Raw genomic sequence first — 15,307 nt, forward strand, 5'->3', positions numbered from 1 at the left:
CCAGATCACATACGCAAAACACAATAAACAACGGAGAAACCAACCCGAGGTCTGAGGGGTATACTATGAATCTAGTTCAACATATCCTTGATATGTTTTGAGTTATCCGGTTGACTTAATCCAAAACAAAGCCGCTCTCGTTAAACTGTCCTACTACACTGCTATCAACTCGTTCGCTCAAGCCAGCCATGTCCTATCTAGTTAGGTGCGCGTTCACATGAAAGGGGTGGTATCTGGAGCATTCGACCAATCACAAACATGGAGAAGCGTACTGAGAGTGCAGCGTCATACTTCCTGAATGAAAAGTCAACTATAATATTAGTCAAATATGAAGAAGTTAAACTTTAAACATCCATGACTTAAGGGGGACCTATCATGCAAAATGCACCTTTGTACGTCTTTTATACATGAATATGTGTCCCCGGTGTTCCAGGGAACTCACCAAGTGTCAGAAAACACAACCCTATCTATTTTCCTCCTTAGCCAAATCTCTAAAAAAGGGGCTGCAACGGAACTGAAAAAAAGGGATCCAGATTTCAACACTTTTCTACGTCACAAAGAGTCGCTCCGCTTATTGGTCAACTCTCCATCTATCAGGGGGATGAGCCACGGCCACGTGCATTGCCAAACCTCTCATTCGCATATACTGTAGGACGGATTTCTTTGTCAGCCCTGTGAATACACTATTGCAGTAGTCGAGTCTACTAAATATAAAAGCATGGACAAGCTTTTCTAAGTCCTGTTGTGACATTAGTTTTTTAATCCTCGATATGTTCTTCAGGCTGTACTCAGCATTGAATCAAAAATGCACCATAGCTTTAAATCTTAATCAGTTTGTGAGGCGTTTTGCTGAACACGATGGTAATCGCCTCATTCAGCTGTAATAGGCATGCCAACTTGATGCTCTGCTCATGGATGAGTCGATGAGCATAATAAACTGTTAAGATGATGACCTTACGTGTGAATATATGTTTCTTCTTTGTGGGGGTCTGCCCCCAAAAAACAGTTTCAAGTCCAGAGAAAGTCAAATAAGAGGGTGTGTAAAACTACACTGCCCAGCCAAAAAAAAGTAACCACTTTGATTTAACTAGGCGAGTAGGTACGGGCATTCCACTGGATAATAACTGCAGCGATGTATATGTTTTATCTGAATACACGTTTTTTAACCCTAACTGATGCAGTTAATCACTTCTTTAATGTTTGTTCTTTCTGATGTAAAGTCAAGGTTGTAACTGTTTGCAATGAAGTTGTGGGGCGCTGAACTGTTCCTTTGAATCTTCTGATACATGATAGTAATTACTTGTCTTTCAGATTTGAAGGAGGGTGAGCAAGCATCTTGTGGAACATTCATCATTAACTCCTCCAAAATAAATAGTTTATTTAATAATAACATATGATTATCATAATATGTGAATCTTAACAGTGATTGACAGCTGATATGAAGTATATGATTGTTAATATATATCATATTCATACAGACACACATCGATGAGACAGTTAATTAACGTACTTATTGCAGCAGTCTGCATAGATTTGGTACCCATGCTGGTCTAAGAGTGAGACAAAATCATTCAGTTATTGTTCAGTTAAAATTCATTAAATTAAGCCTGCCACCTTATATATTTATATTTAAGGCTTTACTGATGTGCCACAATAGTGTCACCAAATGTTATTTAGTTAAAATATTAATATTGTGGCTTTCCAACTAACATTAATTGATACGACTGCGATTAAATAAGCATATACTTCTGCCATGGGATGCCACCCCTGAAATTCTCCTGCCACCCCATGAATATTTTTCTAGATCCGCCCCTGTTACAAAGTGAGGTGACGTAGCCTGTTCTCTGGGTGCGCTCTGTGTGTGTGTGTGTGTGTGTGTGGGGGGGGGGGGGGGGGGGGGGGGTATCGCAGCCTGCTCCTCTCTGCCTGCCTGCCGCTGCGCTCTGCCTCTAGCCACACAACTTTCCCCCGCCTTTCAGAGACTTATTGCTGGGTCAAACTCTAAGTTACAAACTGTACACATTGCATTCTTGCTAATTAGCCAAAATATGAACGGAATAAGTAGCAAGCATCGTAACAAACAGAGTAAAATAAATAGGGACAACAGCTTGTCAACTAACCATTCAGAAACGTCCTGCTGCAACCGAGATGTTTGCACCTCCACCAAAACCTCCGCTGCTTCAGGGTCAGTTTCTGGATCAAATTGATAATATGCTTGAACACCTGCATTGCTCTGAGATTACATGTTTATTCCAAACTCGTAATCACAGCAAACATGGTAACGTGACTCTCGCCGGCTCATGCCCCCCTCTTCTGCAGGGGGGCGTGGTCAGCTGCTGCTCAAAGACAGGCTTGGAATAGAGCGAAAATGAGCGAAAAGAGGCATGGCTAAAAAATGATCTGTTTGGTATTTTGAAAAATAAAATGTATAAATATACCTTATATAGGTATGTTCATACACTATATCATTTAAATATAGCAAGATAGGTCTCCTTTAAATGTGAATAACAAAAATACATCTGTCATAAACGAAAACGGAAACAGACATAGGCAAGATCCTCAGCTCGATGATTGGATGGTTTAGCCGCAATGCACGCTGGGGTTTGGTGTTTATGCGATGTGAAATCCGAAAACATTTTTAAAAAATACTTTATTCCGAGTGTGCTTGCACTTCTCTTTGAAATTCATCACATAACGGCATTGTAATACACGGTTCGGCTGCATTAAATATTACATATCTGCCATAGTTCTCTATTTATAGAGCCTTGATGAGAAGACTTCTAGACAAACAGGAAGGACTGCCGCCAAAACTGAAAACGTGACGTGGATCATAAATATATAAGCAATTAAACAACATCTTCCATTTCTTTTCACACAATACGTCTCCTTGCACTATCAACACTAATTCGGCTGACTTTTATATTTGATCCAATTGGTTTTTAGCATATTGTTTATTATACTGTAACTTAGTACTTTTTAACGCATGTAAGATATGCAACACTAAGCTGTCTGTGGCTCTTTCCTGCTGTAACGCTGCACATTTCCCCTCTGTGGGACTAATAAAGGTATTCCGATTGTGAAAACGGGACGGATTTCTACAAAGGGGCACACAGCAATGTAGTGCCGACTTTCTTACATGCTGGAAGGCCAATCGCTTTTCTTTACCTCGAAATCCGCTCATTCTTGCTCTCGGTCTGTCATAACCAGTGTTGGGACTAACGCGTTACTTTGTAACGCCGTTATTTTTGGCAGTAACTAGTACTCTAACGCGTTATATTTTTAATTCAGTAACTCAGTTACCGTTACTACATGGTCCGTTACTCCGTTATTTTTTTTATATAGTCTCGGCTCCCAGACGTTGGTGAGCGGCGCCAACAGCGAGGCGAACAGAGATGAGAACTGCACTTAAGTACAGTACTTGAGTAAATGTACTTAGATACTTCCTGTGTCACATGCGGAGACGCGCTGTGGGCGTGTTTGTGTGTTTACTAACAAGACTATCATGGCGGCTGCGGAGCTCAAGTCGAGTTTCTCCGCCTGGAGATATTCTCACTATTTCACTTTTGTCGAGCACAAAGACAAGAACGTTTTAGTTAAATGTAAATTGTGTCTTGGCGGGTCAAAGATCCTATCTACTGCCCAAAACAGCAATTCAAATATGTTGAAACCTCTGCAGAAACAACATGCTGGGATGAAGCTAGTAGCCTAGCTAAGACCACAGACCCAGACTCATCCGACGCCACTCCACCTCCACCTAAGCAACAGCGGCTGGATTTTAACCGAGGGACTGCTAGCCAGGGAAAAGTTGATAAAGCCATTGCACGGTATGATGTAAAACACATGCAGGCTATTTCTCCTATTTCTATTGCTATTTCTTGATCAACAGATTGTATTATTCTCCAATGCAATAACAGTACTGAAATGAAGGCTATAAGGGCATTAATGGGAGCCCTTTTTTTAAGTAACTAATGTGTTACTGTTCACAGTAACACGTTACTTTTGGGTGTAAGTAATCAGTAAAGTAACTTAAAGTTACTTTTAAAATGAAGTAACTAGTAATGGTAACTATATACTGCTTTTCATTAACTAGCACAACACTGGTCATAACAAACTGTCAAACTGTCAAGCTGTCAAAACTCTGTACTCAAACCGGAAGTACTCGGCCTCACACCCAGCCGCCGGAAGTTGATAGACGCCATCTTGTGCAGGTGTCGACCAGCTGGGGCAACAAGAAAATCGGCGTAATCGAGTGTGACTATTAAAAAATAAATAATTATTATATTAATATTGACAATAACAACCGACCGTCGGGGTAGCATTTGCTTGGTATTTCCGGGTATTTCTCCACTGGTTAACATGGGTTAACAATACTGTGTAACTGTCACGTTTGAATGGACGAAATCGTGACATCTTCACGTCCCCCAGCATGGTAAATCGTCACATGTTCACGTCTTGCCGTGATACCGGGTTGGGAGAAACATACCAACAGCTTCTCTGAAGCCTCACACACACTGTCGCCAACTTCTCCCCCTGTGTGTAAGTGTAATCAGCTGACATCTGAGTTCAGGTTAGGGCTTGAAGGCAAACAAGCATGTTCAACCTTGTAAGAAAAAAATCCTCATTATTATCATTATCACAAGTAAGATAACTCTTCTTTGGCATGGAAACTAACAGGCAGGAATGAAGGGCTGCAGTGTGTTCCTGTAGGCCGACCCGGGGGGATCCCTCCACAAAAAGGAAACTTTCCATTCGATTTTAGAATAGTGCATACAATGAGATCGTTGTCAAACACACATTTCTGTTACTTAAACGTGTTGTAGCAGGATAATATCCATATATGAATACCACTTTGTGATTTTTGAAATGTAAATGCAATCAGCAGAAGTAAACTACTTCACGGTCGCATGTCTTAACAGAACCGCTGACCTAAGGGCTGCTTACATTTCAATGTAATAATGTTAAGTAAAGATTTTAAGAAACTTCAGCTATTCACCAGTGGAGTACCTACTTATGTGTTTTATGTCTTAGAACAAAACGCATAAATCTCTTCAGCTTGTGTTAACCACATATATATCATTTCAAGTATCTAACCAATAGTGTTCGAAAAAACATTCACTTCTAGACGAGGTGACCGGATATACTAAAATGCTAACTGATCCCTGGTTTTAGAACTTATTCCACTTTAAATGAGCACTCTGTGTGCTTGTCGGAGGAGGAAGAAACTATGGTGTGATGATTGAATTAAGGAAAACAAAGGCTCTGGAACAACTGTGCCTGGCAGGCAGAAGTATAAAAGGGATTGAGTTGAACTCTTCCGGGCCCCGTTCCAAATCTGCGGCCCTGCCCCCACCCTCCCTCTTTCACTTCTTCTTCTTCGTCTTCTTGTAGCGTTTTCTTCTCTTGCCTCACGAAACAAGCCACCTACACTTTAGGACATCTGCTAAGCTGATTTTCTGAAGCTTAGCAGCACCACAGTGGTATCAAAGAGATTAGGTGAAACAACATCCAACTCTGGCTTTGTGCTGTGTTTCAATAACGCAGCGCACCAGTGTGTGCTCGACTGGGCACAAGCTTGCTGTGTGTGTGTGTGTGTGTGTGTGTGTGTGTGTGTGTGTGTGTGTGTGTGTGTGTGTGTGTGTGTGTGTGTGTGTGTGTGTGTGTGTGTGTGTGTGTGTGTGTGTGTGTGTGTGTGTGTGTGTGTGTGTGTGTGTGTGTGTGTGTGTGTGTGTGTGTGTGGGGGGGGGTGTGTGTATTATGCTCGGTGTTACAGTGCCATAAGTCACAGAGCAAGTCACAGAGCTGGTGTAATACAGTTGGATCTGGAGTGTGAGCGCTTCTCCGCACACAGAGACTCAAAGAGCGTATCCAAAGAGCCGCTTCAGAGGATCTTCCACTCTTTGTTTCCTCGCCAAGCCCCGTTATCACTGGAGAAAAATCATTTCCAGAAAATAAACTGTCGTTTGGCACTGCTGGAAATCCACTTAATTTTGGACTTATTTTTGCAATGTGAGGCCTAACACTATTTGTTTTGCATTCAGTGTGTATTCATTTCTCGCATTCCCTGTGCATGTATTCTTCTTCACCATGTGCATGTTTATTTCTCTCCTTCTATACATTTGGTAATGAAAGGGTGCTTTATGAAGCGTACTGACTATATCTTACTGCATTATGCATGCATGATGGCTAACGCTTAGTAACTATCCACACATTTAATTAAGTAGTGAAATGTAATAATGTCATTTATCCCTCTGGGTTTAGGGTTTGAATAATTGCTGCAGAGTCAGCCTGCTGCACATTATATTTGTGTGTGTGTACTCCTGTGTGTGTGTGCGTGTCATTGTGCTCCTGTGTGTGTGTCCGTGTTACTGTGTGTGTGCTCCTGTGTGTGTGTGCTCCTGTGTGTGTGTGTGTGTGTGTGTGTGTGTGTGTGTGTGTGTGTGTGTGTGTGTGTGTGTGTGTGTGTGTGTGTGTGTGTGTGTGTGTGTGTGTGTGTGTGTGTGTGTGTGTGTGTGTGTGTGTGTGTGTGTGTGTGTCTGTGCGCCTGTGTGTGTGTGACCACGGCTTGATTTTTTTTCCTTGTGTGTGTCTGTCAGAGAGAGAGATCAAGAGAGGGTCTTCTCATTTAGTTTTTTTTTCTTTCTTTCCAGCGGCTTTCACTTTTGTGTGCCTGCTAACTAGAGAAAAAAGAGTGGGGAGAGAAGAGTGGAGGGAGGAAAGGGGGAGGGTTGAAAGAAGAAAAGAGAGCAAGCCAAAGAGCGTCGGGTGCTGTGTCAGTCTGATATTTTCCATAGTGACAGCTGGGCCCAGAAGCTCAGAACCTTTTCTTCTGGCACACAAAGCCCATTAAGTATGCCACTCGCTCCATGGCCCCTGCAGCCTTCAAATTGCTCCAAGCTCCTCCCCAAAGTGTGGCAGCCTTTGTCATTGTAATCAGGCCTTGTATGTGAAGTGCTGCCTGTATTTACCGCTGCTCAGGGTGCAGATCTGCCCAGCCTGCTGCCGCTGAGAGACACCTACAGAGAGATTCTGATTAAAAAAAAACTTTATTTAAAATATCTTAAAAATCTACTAAGTAATGTAATTCTATATAAATATGTTAATATATTTATTTTCCTTTTATTACATTGATATAGCAAAGAGTTTTCTAATGTATTCTGTATATTGTATAGTGTGTAGAGACTCCTCTGTCTCTCTACTGAGAATATGTATATTTGTTTTTTGTTTTGTGTTTCATTCTATTTTTAAGGAATGTTGTCATTCCTGTTCATTGATTGTTCAAATGCTGCTGTGACAACACAATTTCCCTCCACTTGGGAAAAATAAAGTGTATATCCATATATATCTAACTTAATACAACCCAGACTATATACACAAAAATGTTTTGTCACATTTCCTAAAAAAAAGGTGTCTAAAAGTGTAAAGTCTTTGTATCCTCTGCCACAGAACACAGAGCATCTTTAGAACACCATTCTTTTATAAAATAATAGGCTTCCCTTTAAAGAAAAAATCAACCTAAATTGTAGCTTTCACAAGTGAGATGAAAACAGGAAGTGCTCCTGTCCTTCCTTCAACTTTATTTCCCCTCCTGCTCTATATTGACAGTTTGGCTTCCCCTGTTAAAAAGTTGAACAGCTGCATCTTTTGACCACTTCTTTCCAGAAAGAGAGGAGAAACGACGGGGAGATGGAGGTGGATAAAGAGGAAGATGGGTGTAGAGAGTGGGAGAGAAGGAGCAGGACAGAGAGAGGGAACATATAAGAATGTGACTCAGTGACTTTGGGCCTGGGGTGTCGGGGGTCAGGCAGAGTGTGGGACACAGAGTGTGGGTCCCAGGGGGGGCGGGGGGGCTGTGATGCTAGTCTGGACCACTGGGTATAAAGGGGGGGTATTTACAACTCCTTTGGATGCTGCAGGCGTAAAGATTCCCTCTTGGCGAAAAGTTAAGGGCAGACATTAAAAAAAAAGTCCTGACAGGTGGAGTGACGGAGCGGTGCAGTGGGGGACACACACAGACGAGGGGGGGGGCTCTGATGCCTTTTGGCAGAGATGACCCCATTCCATGAGTTAGCCCTCTTTGCCTTGGGGAGGCCCAAGCTGTGGATCAGGGGGGTCTCATGAGATGATGGTCACCCAGAGTGGCACCCAGACCACACTTTGTCTGTCTCTTGGACTGTGTGTGTGTGTGTGTGTGTGTGTGTGTGTGTGTGTGTGTGTGTGTGTGTGTGTGTGTGTGTGTGTGTGTGTGTGTGTGTGTGTGTGTGTGTGTGTGTGTGTGTGTGTGTGTGTGTGTGTGTGTGTGTGTGTGTGTGTGTGTGTGTGTGCCTGTTACCAATTCATAACTCCCCCCCAAATAAAGGAAGGAGAAGAGCAGTGCGTGAGTAACAGAGAGTGTCATGTTGAAGGCAGCGCTGCAGCACCCAGTGGATCACACACTGGATCAGAGCAACAATATGAAGTGTGTTCCCTCTTTGTGCTGCTATGCCTCCTTTTCAGGAAGAGGAGGAATACAAAATGTTCACTGGAAGATTGAAAGATTCACAGGTTATATTAGTTGTATTGGCTAACAGTGCAACAATATGATAATAAGGGATTAAGGAAATACAAAATAGTGCAATAAAACTGGTGCAGGTAAAATGAAACAGGGAACAGAAATATGGAATGATGGTAAACAAGTCTTGGGAAATAGAGCAGTTTGTCATAAGAAAGGTATTACACCATTTATACATCGAGGAATCTTTATCCTGCCTTTCTTTTTCATAAAACTCAATATCTTTAGGTGTTTTTACATTTGACTCATTTGCTAATCTTTCCCAATTTCTTGACACCCATATTACAAAAAAAATATCATCATATAAGTTTGTGATATAATGATTTGTCCGGAAGAGTGTGAAAAACATTGAGAGGAAGGGTTTCTGTAATGTTTTGCATTATAGAAGTTGAATAGTTGTGGAAACGTTTGAGAATAAATCAAACTACTAAGCAGTTGTGCTCACATTATACATTTGACTCTCATTCCTCCTTTCATTTTATTTCATTTTGCCTACCCTAATATTCCTCCATAGATATGTCCTCCATCTCTCGAAGGCCAGTATGTGATGGAGTAATGCATACAGCAGGCTAAAACATCTGGGAGCATTGTTATAAGACAGACTTGAGACAATGCTTTGGGATGTCGGACGGATGTTGAGGTTCAAAGAAGGATGTTGGAGAAATCCCTCTGTGTGCTGAGCTGTGTCTAATGTGAGCTGACAGATATGTGATCACGCTGCATGCATGTTAGAGAGAGAGAGCAGGGTGGGGGGTGTGAAAGCTATCTTGTTATGAACCTGATTGGAATCATGAAACCGGGAGCAGGACTCTGATAAGATAAGATAAGATAAGATAAGACTTTATTTATCCCGAAGGAAATTGTTGTGCCAGAGTAACAAAATACAATAAACACAATAAACACAGCAGCAAAAAGAGCAATTAAACATCCACAGACAACATGAAACGTAGAAACATAGAAAGTCACACAATCAATGCAATTATTATTAGCAGTATAGTGCAAAAATTAAAACGTAGTGGCAGTTACGTAATTGCACGTTATCATAGTATTATTAATAATACTAATAATAATAATATGATATAATATTGCACATAGTTATATATATATATAGCAGCGAGTGTATTGCAGTGATGGAACTTACAGTATATTGCACATAGTGTTGGTGTGGAAGTTCTCAGTGAAGAGTTAAGTGTGTGTGTGTGTGTGTGTGTGTGTGTGTGTGTGTGTGTGTGTGTGTGTGTGTGTGTGTGTGTGTGTGTGTGTGTGTGTGTGTGTGTGTGTGTGTGTGTGTGTGTGTGTGTGTGTGTGTGTGTGTGTGTGTGTACTGTATATGTGTGTATGTGTGTATGTGTGTGTCTGTATTAGAGATGTTAAGATTCACCGATTCGCATCGGTGCACCGGCATAAACGTTCAAGATGCGAGTGCACCGGTTGAAAGAGTGCACATCGGCTACAGTTTGGGTTGAACCGGGTTGAACTCGCGATGCATCGATTGCGTAGCGTCTTTGCATCGGTAAAAAACCGATTCATTCATATAAAATCCCCTCATCTTGTCAACGCTCAGCAGAGACGATCTTTGATATTTGCTTTGCCACTACGGAGAACTAGAGTCTCAGTTATCAACACACACGGAAGTTGAGGAGAAAGAGAAACACAGCGCACCGAAAATCAAACGTTTGGCAACACTTCAGATTGTTCAAGAAAGACGGTGTAATAGTCCTTTATGCTATATAGTTGACCGCAGGTCATGGAGAGTAATAAGGTATCCGGAGACCTTTGTATGAGGTATCTTTATTACTTAACAGGTCTACAGCCATGATACATAGATCCGTCCTAGATGCGGACTTGCATACACACAGTATCACTCCGCAGCCGCACCCCATCAGTAACGTCCTGATGGTATATGTGCGCGGCACTATATACTACAGACGGTCAACTTGAAAAATCGCTCGCAAATTGTTAACGATGCCGAGCCGCTTTAAAGTACACAAGTAGTTCGAGGAACTTAGCGGCGCACATAAAGAGACGACATGGGGTCTGCGGCTGAAAAGACAAACCTGAAAGTTAGACATAGAGTTAAATCCCTCAGTGAGGAGAGAGAGTGGTGTTTAGTTTACAGCAGCCTGTGACGGCCAATAATAATTTTAATGTCTTCCTTACTGTAAGCAGTTATGAGATACCTGTTTGTGAAAGGTTATTTGTATTCTTTATTGTTCATATAGAACCCAGTGCTTTCTGCTCACTGCTGAGTTAGCCTATGGATGAGTGTTAAGCACATCAGGCTGGCAGCTGTATGGGCATTGCTCTAGGGTAGCTGTTATTTGCACATTGTTAATCATGAGCAATGCATCCTTACATTGTTTAACTGTGAGTTGTTATACAATTGTACTCTGGAGAGTTTGTTAAGGTCAAAAAATAAACGGCATGATGGGATGTGCAGTACCAAATATGTAAAGCACTTTTTTGTTAATGTATGATTTGCTGCATATAAGGAATAAAACCAAAATCCTCTGTCGTACCATATTGAAGTATCATTATTTTTGCATCGTGTTGAATCGCATCGTATCGCCCCGAATCGCATAATGTTGAATCAAATTGTATCGAACTGTATCGCAACAGGGGTGAATCGTATCGTATCGCATCGCCTGGTGTTTCAAAGGTATCGTTAATGTATCGTATCGTGGCAACGTATCGAGATGCGCATCGCATCGGCCTGCAGTGAGATGCACATCCCTAGTGTGTATGCGTGTGTGTGTGTGTGTGTGTGTGTGTGTGTGTGTGTGTGTGTGTGTGTGTGTGTGTGTGTGTGTGTGTGTGTGGGGGGGGGGGGGGGGGCGCTAATGAGAGCTCCGTGCTCAGGAAGAATACAGGGGCTGGTCTGGACCCTCAGATAGAAAACTTGAGTCCTCCTGAGCAACGACTCCGTCTTTGTCCACCAGAAGCAGATCCAACCAGCAGTGGAGTTATTGTGGGTTTCTCTTCACGTTTTCCTGTGCTATGGAAGCAGGGGTGGGGGATTTATTTCCTGGATAAAAAAAAGTTATACGCATCATATTACCCTATTAATGTTGAGATAAGGTTGTTCATTCGATAGGAATAAATGTAAAAACATGTAAAGTTATTGAAATGTTCCTGTCTGGATTACGTTTCAGTCTACTCAATAATGCAGATGTGATTCATCTACGGGGAGACGGTTTAGCTTTATTTTGTTGTATTTATTTGGAACAATTGAAGCTTAAACAAGTGTGTAACATTAATTTAGTTCTGTTATCATCTGAATTGGTTATCTGAGTTTGGGTTTACGAAAACTGGGTTTAGTTGTGTTGTTTAATTCAGTTGAATGTAGTTTAGATGATTCATCTGTTGGAGAATACAACATCATAATAATGAGTTGAAACAACTAAAGCTGAGTTTAGTTTCAAATGTGACACTTCAGGCGTATTTGAGCTCATAATTAGAGGAAATTACTTCTGTAGTCAAGCGATGATCATTTTGGTTTATAAGAGGGTTTCTTTGTTTTTGGTCCTTTCCTTAATTAACAATTATTCAACCATATAATGAGGAGTACAGTGAGTTTAGATCAGGTTGGTCAGTAAGAATTATTCTTATTTTCCTGGGCAGGGGTGTGTAGTAGGGCTCGCGACACAGACTTTAGTTGAGATGATCTCTGCCTGAATGTGTGGGTCAATTGACTTGTATTGTGTTTCTCTTACTTAATTTTTCTTAAGAGTATAAAGGCAGAAAGAGAAAGTGTGTTTAGTGATGTTCCTTTAAAATATAGTTTGTTTTTAAGTATTGAACATGTTCTAGAATGCCGTACATTACAGCAGCTGTCGATGAAAACTACTTACATTTTTTTTTCTTCAATTTAAATATAATTAAGTTAAAGTTATTTCAATTCAGTTTAGTTCAATTAAAACCATCCAAAATATTCAAACTGATAAGGAGGTGTAGTGTATTTGTTATTTGTGTATTTCATTGATCAGGCTCCTAAAGGATCAGCAAAGTGAAGTCTGGCTGATTTGAAAGTAAGTTCAATGTAATAGCCAAAGTTTGGGATTATAATATTAAGCTTACTTTTTGAGAGGTCAACTTTGTTTGGTTTAGTGTCTGCTCATTTAGTTTATTTGTTTTCAAAGCACACAATAAGTTATTTAATCATATAGTAAAGTGGTTTAAAAACTTTTATAACTATACATATTTTAAACACACTTTGCAAGTCTCTTGCACAGAGCGTGGAAAAACAAATCATATGATGAAATATGCATGAAACAAAGTGCAGAAGAGGAGCAGCAGAGTGTGTGGAGCCTCTTCCCCCCTACAGGCTGCAGAGATGGGGAAGGGGGTAATGGGAGCAAGCAATGGGAGAGCTCATTATCTGGAAGACCATCTGCTGCTGGGAGGGAGGACCTGTCTGCTGTCCCAGACCCAGACACTGTGAATGGCCTGAGTCAGAGTGGAAATGTCCCTCTAACTTACTGAATGATCCATATACATCTGCTGGGAGGAGGAGCCTCAAGCCTGCGACAGCTCTCACATGGGAACAGTGTACTAATACGTGTTTGGTGAAGCGTAAAATAACAAAGTATTAAAGCAGGACTCATCATAATATCCCTTGTAGACTCACATCTGTGAGTTTCTGATGGTATTGCTGCCAAGTTTTGTTGTTGTTTTTGTTAATAATATTAATAATAATAATGCTTAATTTAGTACTCATAGGTGCTTTACAAAAATACATTTCCCACAACAGACAAAGATGATAGGAAGTACATTACAAACATTACAAATACAAAAACACAGAACAGAGCGGTATGAGGTGGCGGAGTAATTGTAGGATATTCCTGCTGTAGTTATTTTGAAGTTGTTCCTCATATATCAGGTTATTCTTTTGTGTTTTGGATAAAGTATGTTTGTTTATAGAAGTGAGATCTTCTAAATGTGTTATACTTCACAGAATGTAAGATAAAGGGAAGTTTTACGGCCCAGTTCAAAATATAGTTTGATGATTATCCTTGTGAATTAAACTTGGCATTAACATTTTACTCAAAATCTGTTTTAAGATCCCAAACATAGTGCACATTATGCAAAAAGCTGTATGAGAAGAGTGGGTGTTCATAAAGTTGAAATGAGATTGCCTGGGGGTGGGGGGGTTTAGTGTGAGAAGTTGCCGGGCGCAGCAGATGCTCTTTGTTGCGTTGATATTGTTGTTGAAAGCTGACACGGGGCTCGGGGATTGGCTGCAGCTACCGGCAGCAAGGGGGACACGGAGCCTTCTTATTGGTTCTGCGGGAGTGTCAGTCAGCAGGCCCCTCCCCCGACCAGCAGCCCCCCTCCTCTCGGCGGCCGGCTGGGGAAGTTGAACTAAGTTTGAGCAACTTTGCTCTGCAGAAGTAAAGTTGGAGTGGCGCTGCGGAGGAACGCACGGAGAGGACCGGAGCACCGCCAACATGAAGCTGTGTCGCGCTTTTCTAGGTTCGTATCATCACTTCTTAAACTTGAAGAAACTTTAAGCAGGAGATCTGTTTCGGCATCTGAGAATTATTAATAGAAATAAAATAGTTGCAAGTGTGCAAGTAAATGTGTGAGAAGTGAACTTTACACATGTAAGAAGACTTGATCGAGTAAGCGCGTTATTGCTTAACTAAGTTTCAATTGACATGCTATAAATAAATATTAAAACTAAGTTGTTAAAAGTTATATTTTGAGTTTGTATATTCAAAACAAAGCATTTTGAGGGACACTGGAGATTAAAGAGGCCTAAATATACTTGTCTGCACGGTGGACTTAATCCCTCACAAACTAGACAGAAACTTCTGCTCAGCTTCTCGCTGAGACTAAACTTGGAGCCCGTGGTAAAAGTGTCCAGACAAAGGGCAGTTGGCCCCTGAGGGACCGTGTGGCCCTGGTACCGTGGGGACAATGCCAAGCTGCGGGCTTATTAAAAACTTTTTTTGTTGCGTTAGTCTGTCGGCTTGTTCCATCTGTCGAGGGACTACAGCCCCCCACCTCTGCGCCCAGTCAGCTGCTGCCCATGTAATATTTATACTGGCTGCCACCACACTATAGCACCATGCATACAATGTGCAGAGTTAAAGAGCTGCAGCCCCCCCATCTGCACACACACACACACACACACACACACACACACACACACACACACACACACACACACACACACACACACACACACACACACACCCACACACACGCACACGCACACGCACACACCCACACAGCTGATGCTCCACTGCTGCGGCCTTTAAACACAATCCTTCAACGTCACTTCAAGAAAAGTTTAGTTTATGTTTTTGTTTTGTATTGAGTTTAGTACATTTAGGATTCTAAAAAAAAACATTGTTTTACATTTCTTTAATTGTGGTTTAGTTGCAAACATTTAGACACGCTCCTAACGAGGTTTATTTGAGTTTTGTTTCAATAAATAGTTAAATCCCCTATTATTTTATTTATTAATAACATACTACTAACTCAGTTATTAAAACTTAGAACAAAGGGTCAGGGAGCAAAGTGGGTTGGATTTGACTTTATTTTAATGCCACACACACACACACACACACACACACACACACACACACACACACACACACACACACACACACACACACACACACACACACACACACACACACACAGACACACAGCTGATGGTCCACTGCTGCGGCCTTTAAACACAATCCTTCAACGTCACTTCAAGAAAAGTTTAGTTTATGTTTTTGTTTTGTATTGAGTTTAGTACATTTA

The 15,307-nt window shown here is 41.4% G+C and overlaps 1 protein-coding gene across 4 annotated transcripts in view; it reads right to left on the bottom strand.

Moving 5' to 3' along the window:
• Window positions 1-2,291, bottom strand: part of LOC307035525 (uncharacterized protein) — a 113,581-nt gene extending 111,290 nt beyond the window's left edge. For all 4 annotated transcript variants that reach the window (XM_079674990.1, XM_079674987.1, XM_079674989.1 and 1 more), the window contains exon 1: window positions 2,121-2,291. The gene's annotated coding sequence lies outside the window, so the exon portion shown is untranslated. The remainder of the gene's footprint in view (window positions 1-2,120) is intronic.
• Window positions 2,292-15,307: the final 13,016 nt, after the last annotated feature.

Source organism: Notothenia rossii (genome assembly GCF_949606895.1).
Source record: "Notothenia rossii genome assembly, chromosome: 4".
NCBI lineage: Eukaryota > Metazoa > Chordata > Actinopteri > Perciformes > Nototheniidae > Notothenia > Notothenia rossii.